Source organism: Rutilus rutilus, assembly GCF_951802725.1.
Source record: "Rutilus rutilus genome assembly, chromosome: 3".
Lineage (NCBI taxonomy): Eukaryota > Metazoa > Chordata > Actinopteri > Cypriniformes > Leuciscidae > Rutilus > Rutilus rutilus.
Genome location: NC_140211.1, coordinates 18,270,810 through 18,284,993, shown reverse-complemented (window position 1 = coordinate 18,284,993; position 14,184 = coordinate 18,270,810). Strand labels below are relative to the sequence as shown.

General features: G+C 38.2%; 1 protein-coding gene across 1 annotated transcript in view; it reads right to left on the bottom strand.

Annotated features, from left to right (window-relative positions):
• Positions 1 to 14,184, bottom strand: part of LOC311288616 (uncharacterized protein) — a 66,810-nt gene that overhangs the window by 38,769 nt on the left and 13,857 nt on the right. The window lies entirely within an intron of this gene.

The window sequence follows — 14,184 nt, the reverse complement described above, 5'->3', positions numbered from 1 at the left end:
TCATAGTGAAAGATAAACGTAGGACAAAGACAAAAGGAAACGGGAGAGAAAAGAAATGCAAGACGGCTGTCTTTGTTTGGATATGCGTGCATGTAGGCACATCTGTGTTCACGCAGATAGGAAGTGTTCATTCAGTGTGTGTGTGTGTGGTTGTTGTTTTTTGTGTGTGCTGCATTTGTTAGTCATCTTGACCAAACGTACAGCGATCCCCGTTGTCTTCCTCAGCCTGTTTTAACGTCCATCCAAGCACTTTTATTAATAAAACAGTAGAGAGATAGAGTGTGCGTGAGAAAGTGTGTGTGTGGCTATATATAAGAGCAGCTGCAGGGTAGGGCTAATTTAGCAGCTCTGCTAGTCTCACTGGACACTCCAGCTGCGTCAAAGCAACGACACACACACACACACACACACATTTATGCATTTGGCAGACGCTTTTATCCAAAGCGACTTACATTGCATTTCAAGGTACACATTTACAGTCTTATCAGTTATGTTATGTATTCTGTTATTATGTGTGACACACACACACGTGGATAAAAGCGTCTGTCAAATACATCAATGTAGGTGTGAGTTCAAACAGATTATTCAAACTATTCATTTAAAGATCCAGCTCATTAATTTCTGTACATTTTCTACACTGGTCGCACTGTATGTTTTTGATGCACAAAAAGTAATTGACTCATAAGTGTCGGATTACACTAGTCATGCTGCACGGTTTTGATTCACTAAAATAACTCGCTCATAAGAGTCATTTGGCTCACTGCATCAATACTGTCATACCGTCTATTGACTGTAAAATGGCAACATTCACAACTCAATTCTGAACAACGAATGGGTGTTTTTGAGTTGTAGCCTAATTGTGGGTGGTCAGACACAGAGACTGTGTTTCTGTAATCACAGGTCAAATGAGTCTTTTTTTGAACATGAACCATTCAAGCAAATAGATTCACTAAAATTAAACGACCTTTCCCATATGACACTGGATTGTGTTTGGTTCTTCCATCTGCGTTGTTACAGGACATTTTGAAAACATACTAGTTAAACTAGTAGTGCTGCAACTTGTAAGTGATTACCTCCTGAACACTGGTGTGCATGAGATCGTGTGCATTTTGTGTATTTGTGTAAATTTGGATGAACATGTGTGAAGGAAATACCTAACAGGCGCACAATATGTACAGTAAATCTGAAGGAATCAATTCTTAAGAAAATATTTTATTATCTATTTTTTCCTCACCCTAGGCATTAACCCTATGACATGTTGACCTCATGACCCTGTGTAATCCAAAAATCTCAACCAATCTCCTTCCTCCTTGCCTTTACAGTAGTTTCATAGTTTCTCTCTCTCTCTCTCTCTCTCTCTCTCTCACACACACACACTCACACACACACACACACACACACACACTTTATCCCCCTGAGCAGGAGAGAAAGAGCAAATAGACTTAAAGGAAGACACTCAGTTTTGTATGTCTTCCTCAGATAAGAAAAGGCTTAAAGAGAATCAACTCGCTAAATCTTCAGAATCTAGTCTCCAAAACACACAAAGGAGAGAGAGAGAGATGGAGAGAGCGAGAGAGAGGGAGGAACAGAGGGAGTGAACAGATACTGTATTCATTTCACACTTGTCAGCTGCGAGAGCAGAATCAAAATGAATACAAGGCTGAATGAAGAATGACAGACAATCTGAAAGCAGTAAGAGAGAGAGAGAGAGAGAGAGAGAGAGAGAGAGAGAGAGAGAGAGAGAGAGAGAGAGAGAGAGAGAGAGAGAGAGAGACAGACAGAGAGGATGGGAAGGGAGGGGAAAACGCTGATCCTGCTGGAGAAAAAAAGAAGAACACACTCTTCCAAAATAATAAGCAACCTACCATTCATAATCAGCAGGTAACCAAAGCCATAGTTTAATATTTTCCCTTTTTTATCATTGTATTTTTTCCCTTTAGGTCCACAGAATGTTTGTCAGTGTTTTTTAAAGCAAAAATTTGTCTCTTTGACCCTGAGAATTAAATGGGCCATTTTTGGCTGTTGGTTTTGTTTTTTGCTGCTGTGCCTTTAATGTTTAATGTTTCCATTTTTTAAATGGAATATCACAATATTTATTATAAATGATTTATCTGTGCACATCATTATTATTTTTAAATGTATCTGTCCTCATAATCTTTAATCAAAATGACTTCCCTTCCCTCTTTTCATCATCATCTCTCCTCTTCTCTGATGATGCGTTTATTGGCACGAGGGCGGGACAACCTGTCACTCACATGACATCACAGCAATAGCAAACCACAACCATCCAACAATCCAAGCAATTCCCAATGAACAAAATCAAGTCCTGCCCTACATGTCTTCTTGTTCGAGAAGCGTTTCACTCAGATAAATGTCACAGTAGGGAAGAAAAGACTATCGCAACTTCTGTTTCATGCCGACTTTAAGACTTTAGAAACGCCTTCATAGCTTGTGAAATGATCAGGGCCCATAAACATAGACCTTCTCACATATTACTCTTAACATTAGTCCTTCTTTCTTATTTCCTTTTTACTTCACAGTGACTGGGTGGGCAAAGTTTCTGAACAAAGAATGAACGTTGTTGATGTCTAAATGTCGGCGGTCACGTGCTGATGCATCCGTTTGACATTAGAAAGCTGCAGAAGTTTCAATAAAATAACTAAAGTTGCATCCTATACACTGTGCACTTACATTATACACTATGTTGATACACACAGTAATCATACTGCAAAATGCCATAGACCACCATTCAAAAGTTGAGTCGTTAAGATGTTTTTAATGTTCGTGAAATAAATCACTATAAAATGCTCACCAAGGCTGCATTTATTTGACAAAAATATTTTCAATTTCACAATTTTACTGTATTAAAAAATTAAAAAATTAAAAAAATCTGTTATGGCAAAGCTGAAATTTCAGCAGCCATTACACCAGTCTTCAGCGTCTTCAGTTCTGATTTGGTGCTCAAGAAACATTTCTTATTATTATTATCTGTGTTGAAAACTGATGCTTAATATTTTTGTGGAAACTGACTTTTTGTCATGATTCTTTGATGAATAGAAAGTTCAAGAGAATAAAAGTATTCAAAATGACCACAAACTTTACAATGGCAGCGAATGTGAAATGGGATTGAATAAACGGCACATCACATTGCAAATAAACACATTACATTATGAACATTTTCCCTCAGCTATCCTTATTCATCAAATACGTGAACACAGAACCACATGCGAAACCAAACATAAAAGGTCAAAGGTCATGACCTTTTAAACTCCATAATGAGCTACTACACCAAATGCTCTCATTCACAAATGGTAGTCAGTGTATTCAGGCACAACATACCGATTTTAGCGAGCGAGTGTGTGCCTATGCCCAGCTGCTTTACTGTAAGCCCGGCCCTCTGGGAAGGCCCCTTGAGTGTGACTACCCACCCCTACCTCTCTCTCTCTCTCTCTCTCTCTCTCTCTTCCTGCAGTAATGGTTTAATGGCAGATTACAGAGCCTCTGAGGGCTGAATGGAAGAGTAATAAAATAAATGGCTTTGTAAGGGCCCTTCCCCCACAGAGAGCAGACCATCGCTGAACTCGACAGTCTCGAGGATCCCTGCAGGACTGCCCAATATCTACAAACCTCTGCAGATAAGCACACAAACACATATGCTTCTTTTTCTTTGAAACTCATTCAAATGGATAGGCCTGTTAATATCTTTATGTCTCATTTATCAGTTCTTATTGCACTTCCGGATCCATTTTCATAATCCGCCAACTGTCCACCAGCTCTCAGCCTTAGAAATGCAATTATTTTCAGCCTGCATGCTACCAGAAATGCACTAAAATGTATAAAATATATATATATACAGTATATATATGTGCTTTACCATTCTGTAAGTAAAAAAAAAAAAACACAATATGAAATGCTTGTTGATTGAAGACGCTCAAATTCTTGCAATAGGCTAACAGGGATTTGCTTCATAAATATTTAGTTAATATTTAGTTGCTTCAACACCTGGTGGATCTTTATCATTTCTAAATCACAATCGCAAACTGAACTGACTGAGTAAACTCAAGCGGGCCATTGTTCTAAAGTGGTCAACACGTTGGAACATAGATAATGTCTTATGGGGTCAGCAAACATTTTTGGTCCAGATATAATAATTTATTCACACGCACACGCAATTCATATGTACAACAACTTAAATACACCTCTTGTATGTTTAACATCATTTTAATTTCTAATTGAAAATTATTGTGATATTTTGGGGGCATAGTAAAAAAATCATATTGAAGAAAAAAGCCTCATTATAAAAGGAAGTATGAAAAGAAAATATTAAGCAAGCAGTAATAATATGTGTTGAGGCAGTTGTTTAAATATTTTAACAATTTTCCTTATATTTATCTAAGACACTTATTAACTCCCATTATTTACTCACTTATGGGAAGAATGGGGAAAAGTGAGAGTCTGTTTAGAAAACTCATATTGTTTGTTCCAGATGTCAGGATATTAGCAGTGCGGATCGGCTTGAGCGGAGGAAACTCCCTTTCATAAAGACCTCATTCATGTCCATGAAACACTATAGCGCCGGGTGGTTGCGTGTGTGTTATATCCTTCACAGCCAACAAAAGTGCTCACACCAACACATGCACAAACAGTACACACATACAGACACTGAAAACAGATGCATATTCACACTTTAATCACCTTGAGGGATTTTTAAGGATTTTAAGGGGGGGGGGGAGAGAGAAGTTCAAATAAAAGAAGAGTGAGACAGGTGACCTACCTAATATATATATATATATTTTTTTTTTTGCTAAAACCTCAATCGTTTATTTTAAACACCTGTCATATTGTGCTCGGGTGTCAAACTGCTAATCATCTGGGACAGGAAGAGACGTATCAGAGGTGTTATGAAAGTGTCCCGTGTTTAGTGGCTAACAGCATCTAGGTGGAACAATGCAGCCACTCCTCTCTACTGTTGCATAAACACACTAACCTGAACTAACCTGCACTGAGCCAATTTAAGTAGCCTGTATGTGTCAGTGTGTGCGTGTGTGTCCAGAACAGGTGTACGTGTGGCTTAATCTCCTGTGCAGTTGAAGCCAGTGTCACACCATGATCAAAAGACAGCATTGAAATAAGGGTTAAACAAAAATCTTTTCTTTCTCTCACTCAGACAAGCTTGAGCACAAACTCATTTGCCGCATGGCTGGAAAACGGACGGCGATATTGCCAAGAAGTGAAAAGCCAGGGGTGAGCAAGAAAGACAGAGACGCTCAGACTGAGTGTCTTTTGTTTGAAGTCCCACCTGCAGCACTACGGCCACAGAGATGCAGCTGCTCTCCTTTCCCTCTTCCTCTCTTTGTTTCTGTCCATCATCCCAGGCTCTTCCTCTGCTTATTGATCCCCTCTGCGTTCCCTATTCTTATTGTTTTGCAGTTTTGGGGATTGTAGCCCTAAAGGGGCAGTCCACTACACTTTTCGTTCGATTGACTTCCATTCGTACGCATGCGAATGCGGGACAGTGGAAACGCAACCTCATGCGAAGTAGTTTCGCATTTCTTTCTCTTAATTGCAATTAAGGGGCTGTTTAAACAACACCGTATTTAGCTAAAAAAAACTTTTTATGTGTTTTCGCCAGTGACATCGCCAGCTACTGGCCTGGCAGCATAATACAGCGTTTTTAGTGTTTTTCGCAGATCCGTGTGAACGGGGATCGTTTGGACAAAGTTGTCGTCTGTACGCAAAAAACATTTTAATTTTAGTACATCGTTGTCATGTAAACGTACTTTAAATATATCCCAATTGCGATTGGGAAAGAATTACAAATTCTTGTAATTGCGACGTTGCTCCTTGTATCAGCAAAGTTATTTCTCGTAATAATGGCTTTATTTCCAGCAATTGTGAATTTTTCGTAAATTTTAACTTACTTTTATCTTGCTATTTTTGGCTTTCCATACTTTTCTGTTACCTAAGACCTGGGACACAATAGACGATTTTCAAAACCTTAACCGCAAGACCAGACACTTATCGATTATAGTAACATTTTCACAGCGAGACTAAATCTCACGGAGGCTCGTGAGATCAAACGTGACTTGAGAAAAAAAAAAAAGGAGGATGATCAACGTCGTCAGCTGGTTCTCCTGGCGTGAGTTTTGTTTTACAGGAAGAAAAACAAAGGAGAAAAAAAGAATATGGGTGATCTTCTTTCTCAATACTCCACTTTCTTGGCATGTTTGTGGCTGCCCAGTTTCAGGTATAGAAGCACGCAACATCCGGTTGGTGAAGCTTGCTCATCTCTCATTGGCTATCGTATGTACGTCAGAGGCAGCCCAATCAAGAGTCGTAAATATCAAACATGTTGGATATTTGCGATCGGGCAGGCTCCGACGAGATCGGGAGCATTAAAATAATCGTAATGACATCACACAATTGAGGATATTTTTGGACAGAAAGTCAGTTTTGAGAAGCCTCGAATCAGGCCACACCCCCCAGACCATTAGGGGTTGCAAATTGGGCCCAAAATCGGGCTTAAAATCTTCAAGTGTGTGGCCAGCCTAATGAAGCCAGTAACTTTTTTCTAAATAATCAATTGAATATTTTTCCGAATTCACTTCTCCAAAAAGCAACTGAATCCCTGTGAGAATAAGAAATCGATATACTATATTAGAATTTGTAATGTTACACAAAAGTAACCTGGGGTTACTTCTTGACAAGTTTGAATCTGTTTACTGTCTCCGAGGACCACACTGAGGACAGCGGCTGTCGCAAGCTTACTTTTGTGCGTCAAGTGTGCCAGGACTATCAGCAGACTCCTTTACATCAGTGCAAGGACCTGGAGTCTGTTTTCAATGGATTATGCTGTTCTCTGCAAATGTCTGTGTGTATTTAAAGAGAACGAGAGAGAGAGAAAGAGAAAGTGGCCGTGGCGGAATAGAGAACATTGCAGTACTAGCAGGCACACTGTCCTGACCTCACTTAAAGAGACTGTCAAAAGTGCACATGGACACACACACACACACACACCATGTTCCCGTCTGTTCCGACCTTCACTGGATTCTCGTCATTCATGATGTCAGAGCTCACAGCCTCCAACGTAAGCCTTCTTAGTCAGCCTTAGTTTATATTTGTGAGAGTATTGATGTATTAAAACTGACAAATACTGACATGTCTATGTTCAAATCGTCTGGACTGAGTTACTCTAATAAACCTACATGAGTATAACTGCAGTAGGGATGAATCGTTACTTTTAAACGTTTGTATGCTACAAGTGAAACAAGCACTCTTAAAGGGAAAGAGCTCTAAAAGGGAAAGAGCTCTAAAAGGGTTAAATCTTTGCCATAATCACACTCCCTTTAAATTAATGCTAGATGATGGCAAAAGTAGTCTAAATTAAGCAAAAACAATTAAATATCAGCCAATAAATATCCAATATCAAAACTGTCTAGTAATTATGAGAAATAAATTTGCAATGCAATGAAACAACGTTACTTTTTTGCAAATAAAATTTTCATGCAACTGTGCCTTTATTTCTTGTAATAACAACTTTTCTTCTTCTAAATGTGCCTTTATTATATCATAATTGCGACTATTTCATGCAACTGCTTTTATTTCTGCTAATTGTGAATTTGCTTCTTGTAATAACTGCATTAGGGATGCATCGATAGTAAAATTATTTCAATATTATAATAATCACATTATTATTGTCATTATTAAGTATAATAACTACACTAATCAATATTAAAAAGCTATACATGTTTGTATAAATGAAAAACAATTAAAACACATTAAAAAAAGAAGAGTGCTTCTTAAATCTTTGCCATAGTCTATTGCTATTCTTTTACATTAATGCTAGATGATTGCAAAAGGAGTCTAAAAATTGAATTAGGCAGAAACAATTTAATATCGGGCCAATAAATATCCAATATTGGCACATACTGATAAATTCTGATATGTGTATTCATCACAGATACACATTCACACACACCCTACAGTTAGAATGCAGGTGCACAAGGTTAAAGCACAGCTCAGGGGGCACTTCCACTGGGAGACAGATCAAACACAAACACACACACACACACGAGCGCCCGCTCAATGCCTCTTACAGGAACCTGGATACACATTAACAGATACACGAGCATATTCAAAGAGAACACAACCGCTAAACAAACGCACATGTGTCCTGATCAACGACATGCAGTAGCACTGTGAGTGTGTGTGTGTGAACGCATGTGTGTGCATGTCTGATTGTTTCCGACAGGCAGGAGAGACGAGAGGTAGCAACCATGTGCACATATGTATGCGAGTGTGTGTTTGTGTGGTACTTTGGAAATAGGTCAGCTTAGGCTGGGTTTAGTGGCACTAGGCCCAGCTCAAGCAGAGAAGAGCCCTGGGGCTCAAACACACACAGATGCATGTGTACATATACACACGCACACACACACACACACACCTCCCTGCTAGAAAAGACAAAGACGAACAGGCATATTCCACTATCTACACAAAAGAATTCAAAAGAAAATGCAGATCCAACATATACACGCAAATAAATAATGGATGTCACATGCTAAAGGCTGTTCAGTGTTAATCTCGGCAATTAAAGTTACTGTCAAATTTTTTTTTTTAGTTGATCAATAAAACGAGACAAAAATGTACATCATGATTATATTAAACCATTTAAATTTTTTGTCAAAAAAATGACATCAACAAAGCACTTACAATGTTTTCACAGAATTTTTTTTTAAATAATCATATAGCCAATAAAGTTGGGGAATGAAATTAATATATATAATATATAAAAATTTGGAATATTTGGTGTAATTTTGTCATGATCATTTTATTGACTATAATTAGATGACAATACATTAGTCGACCAAATGACGGCAGAATTATGATGAAAAAATATTGACAATTTAAAAGATATTTTCATCAAAAGAGAAATAAAATGTACAATGAACAATTTACAATGTACATGTACATGCAATGTACATGAACATGTACAATGGCTGTTTAATTAAGTATAATGATTTTGTTCTATATTATTGAACACAGAACCAGCTCTGATCTCAGTTACACTGTGATGGTTTAAACACAAGTTTCAAATGTACACAAACACACAAGCTCTCTAATTACCAGTGCATGGCTAGTCTTCAGATTGTGAGGAAAGTAACACTAATGAGCTTCACCTCACTGTGACATCAACACAACCTGCTGTCTGCCATCACACACACTTATGCCCATAACTCAAACATATAACTATAAATCAACAGGATGGTTATACAGACAATCATAAAACACATTAGTAAGCACACACATGCACGCTAAACATCATAAATCTTTATTCCTACAAACATTAACCTAAGTAACCACATATAATCCAAAGAAGAAAACACACTGCGTGCGAGAGCCTTTTAAAAGTGTCTGTGAGAGAGCTTTAGACTGTAAGGATAGAATGTAAAGATGAGCAGATAGAGAGATGATAAATGAAGGGAAGTAGTGAAGGATGGAGAGAAAAAGAGGAAGTGCTTGTGTCTGTTGTACCGGCTGCCCTTAGACCATTACTAAAGGGAACTCCCAATGGAACGACTCAAACACACTCAGAGTCAAACAAAGGAGAGAAAGAGAGAGAGAGAAAGAGAAGGTGGGTGTGAGGTTTGGTAACCAAAGTACATTACACAAATTTAACCCTTTCTTGAAGAAAATGACTTTTGTCCAAGCAAACAAAACCACTTAAAGAGATAGTTCACCTAATAATTAAAAATCGAAATTTGATCATTTACTAAACCACATGTTCGTCGAAAACATCCAAAGAAATTTTTCTTTCTTTAGTGGAACACAGAAGGAGATGTTTTGAAGAATGTTCACTCTGCTCTCTTCCATACAATATAAGTGAATGTATGATGCTGTCAAGTTTCAAAAAATGACCTGGAATAACCTGTTCACTATATTCCAATTCTTCTGAATAATGTGATTCCTTTGTATTAGGAACACGCTGAAATATAAGTAGAAATTTTAAATAATAGAGATAATTTTATGATGTACATCTTTTTATTTGGTGCATTTTTAAAAGCGTTTTTAATAAAAGTTAAGAAGGGAGCACAAACTCCTCAAAAAATAAAATAATAATAATATAATAAAATAAAATAAAGTGCCTCTGTCCAAGTAGGTGATTCTATCCCCATTTACTTTAACTGTGGAATAGTAGTGAGCTTTCTGCAAAATATCCTTAACTTGTGTTCATATGGAAGAAAGAAAGTCATCAGGTCATGGGTCCCTCTATTGTGATCAGAAGAAAAACATGTTCTGTTAAACTGCTGCGGTCAAACAATCTTATTAGACAAATCGGTTTCATTTTTAGACCAGGAAGAGGTTTTTCTAAAGACTTCAGCAGAAAGAAAAAAAAAACTCGCCCACATATAAACAAACAAATGAATTGACCAAAGAAAAGTGAATGTTTGTGTGTGTGTGTGTGTGTGAGTGAGTGAGAAGAAAGAGAACTAGCAGGAATTTTGCACCCAAGGTTCACTAATTCCAAGTCCAGCCAACGAGAGAGCGAAGGGAATAAAAGCAGTTCAAATTGCCAGAGTTAGTGCTGGAACGAACACACACACACACACACACACACACACACACACACACACACACACACACACACACACACACACACACACACACACAGGCTGTCTTGCTGGTCTCAGCCATCCTGTGCTAGTTGTTAAAGCAGTATTAATATTCATGTCGAGGGCTGCTGCTGTCAGTGAGGCAGTTTTAAATGAAGACTCCGACCTTGATCCAATCCATGGGGTCTCTCCTTATCCAATACAAGAATGTGACTTCAAGGCCTCCCTCTCTCTCTCTCTCTCTCTCTCTCGTTCTTTTTCTTTCTCTTAACGCACACTTTTCCTCAATTTTTTCCATCTCCTAACCTCTCCCCCTTTCACCCCTTCTTTCCTGATTATGCAGACTTGGAGCTGGTGTGTGTGCGTGTCTCCAATCTCTTGTTTGATTTTGCTCACAGACAAGAATGGATCTGCCTTGATAAAGATGGCTGTTCAGAAAGAGCCACAGAGGGATTCAGATTACCTTGATCTCTCTCTCTCTCTCTCGATGAGGTGGGTGTGATACATTTTTAAACTTGATATTGAGAAAAAAGAACAAAAAACCCACTTCGAAACAACCTGAATGTGAAAAGCGACAAACAAAAACAAACACAGGACTTGGTCCCATTATGTTATCATCTGGGGTGGCTTTATCTAAATATGTTTTATAAGATCTAATTTACCTAACAAGATTCTCTTTGCAATGACGGTCGAGAAACTTGACCGCAGATGCAGACAGTTACACTAATGCGGGAGGCGCTGAGAATGCAAAACATACTTGTTCCACTGGCATGGAAAGCAACAACACATGAAATCAGTCTTGCACAGCTGGAAGCATCTGTATTCACACATGTTTAGCTAAATTCAGAATAGCATATCATATCTTTATACGGAAGAAACATTAAGAGAAGTACGCTGTTCTGAATTCTGGATGTTTCAGGGCTAAAGATAAAGAAAGGTTTAAGTCAATGTGATTTTTCTAGTAAGTAGTGATGTAGCGAAGTTGGGGGTCAGTAAGATGTTTTAACGTTTTTGAAATAAGTCTCTTATTCACATAAAGGCTGCATTTAAAAGTGCGTCATCAAGGTTGATGTCATAGACGAGACACAACATGTCAGTGGTAACATGGTGGATGTAGTAAACAAAAGTCTCTTATTCCCACCAATGCAGGATTTACATTGATCAAATAAACTGTAACAATATTTCACAATATAATTCTAATATGCCGATTTGGTGCTCGAGAAATATTTCTTATTATTATTAATCTTAAAAAAACAAAACAGTTGTGCTGCTTAAGATTTTTGTGATAATTTATCATACCTTTTTTCAGGATTCTTTGATGAAAAGAAAAGCATTCGTTTAAAGTAGGAATGTTTTGCAACATTATAAATGTATGTAGCCTAATGTCTCTTTTGATAAATTGAACGTGTCTTTGCTGAATCAAAGTATTAATGTCTTTAAACAAAATCTTCCTGACTCCAAACAGGCTGCACTGGTGTGTGTGTGTGTGTTTAGGTCAGGCTTGGGTCACTGTGCTTTTGTGTGTGTGTGTGTGAGAGAGAGACTTTGAGCCAAAGCAGAAACAGTCTCTAAATGGATAACAGTCCAGGCAGAGAGTGACAGTTGCACAAAGCTCGTTTTTTTCTCATTCAACCTACACACACGCGCTTGAGCATACACTTGTCCTCTGCGGTTAAGGTGTATCCCTCTATTCCTCACTTCCCATCTCAGAAGCCTCCTGTCTCTTTATCTCTGCAGGCTAAATAATGGACTTGCATTAGTTGGGTCGGTCTGCTATAGAGCAGAGATCACTCTGATCAATGTCTGCCAAACGGACAGAGCCCACTTCTCAATTTCATTCTCTGATGCTTCACTCCTCCTTTCTTTATCTCTTCCTTTTGGACTGAATGTGTTCATCTGTTCTTTCTGCCTCCTGTCCTCCACCTTTCCATCTCTCTCTCTCTTTTGGTGGACCCCCTTTCTAATAAATCTCATGAATGGTTCTCTCTCAGTAGCTCTCCCTTAAACGCGTCATAGCAATTACAGCACTCATAAAACGGCGCCATAGACCTAGACCCTGTGTGTGTGTATGTGTGTTTGTGTGTGAGATAACGTCCTTGAGGGGGCAAGAGAAGAGCTGGTTATTGATTGGAGGTCCCTGTACGACACATAGGCTTTTGATTTCTCTTGTAGAGCACTGCTTCTGCCTTGTCCTCAAAACAGTATTCTACAAAGTCAAATAGAGTGGACTATTGACTGGTGCTCACCTACACCATCACAATGAATGACACACTCTTGACTGTTTCTACAGTCACAATAGATTGCATGAAAAAAAGCACTTTAATATGCCACAAAACCAATCTAAGCACCAGCTGTGTAAGTTCTGGGTGTAATTTTGAGTCAATACTTTTACAATAGCATGAGGACACACCACACCTGCTTTTGGTATTTTGGTATTTTAAAATGTCACTGCATTAGATACAAAGATCCAAGCAAATAGCGATTTCCGTAGCAACGTTTACCAACACTACATCCACCATGTTAGCACTGTCATGAATTGTCATGGCTATACTTTTTGCAGCAATTAACAATTATAACAACTTCTTTCAGGTGGCCTCATGGGATAGTTAAGTATTTGAATCGTAACCAAATCTCTTTTTGTGACAATGTCTTTAAAGTTGCAATGAAACAGAAGTGACAGGTATTTTCTGCTGTATGATGTACATCTGAATGTAATAAATTATCAACAACAACAAAAAAAAACTAGGGTGGGGTTCTATCCATCAGTTGTTGACTGGATTTTGAGAAGTTGGCATTGTACTCAACAATGAATGCAGATGATTGTGGAGGGCCAGGGTTTACTCAGACTATTTAATTGGAGAAGTCCTGTATGTCACCACAGAGAAATCTGTCGCTTTCTCTAGATTAATATTTTGATTAAACATTATGAGGTAAAACAATTAAATTAATAAAAAAAATTAAAGAAATGCACGGATAAGATTTATAACATGCATTTTTGAAATCATTCATGTTGACGTCCAATAAATTGCACTTGATATTTTGTTATACAATGCAAATGTAAAGTAACAATGCAGGTTAAGTAAAATTGTTTAAAGAACTGTGCAACGCATATGTCAACTGGAAGTAACATTTGTTAATAAAAGCTGCCAAAGACTTTTTTTCCTTTACAGCAGCCAGCCAGGATGTACATATGTCTCACACCAGATGTAGCGTGGGGCCAACGCTTATTAAAACAGCAATAAAGAAGAGCTTTCATCATGCAGTATTCTGAATTTTCGAGTGACAAACAGGTATCAAGATGGTTTCTATTATGGGGTGATGAATATAGATTTTTTTCAAAGGCCAATGCTGATAGCAATTGTTACATCTGTCAGCTGCAGGTGCCATCATGTGCCAACTGATGGCAGCCTAGTCCCTCACTGTTTCCATAGACTCTGTTATTCCCGGACTTCATTTCCCAGAAGCCTCTGCTCATTATTAGTTTATCTGTTTCAGCTGTGTCTTGTTTCATTTGATCATCACCCTGTCTATTTAGTCTATGGAAACGATGAGGGACTAGGCTGCCATCAGTTGG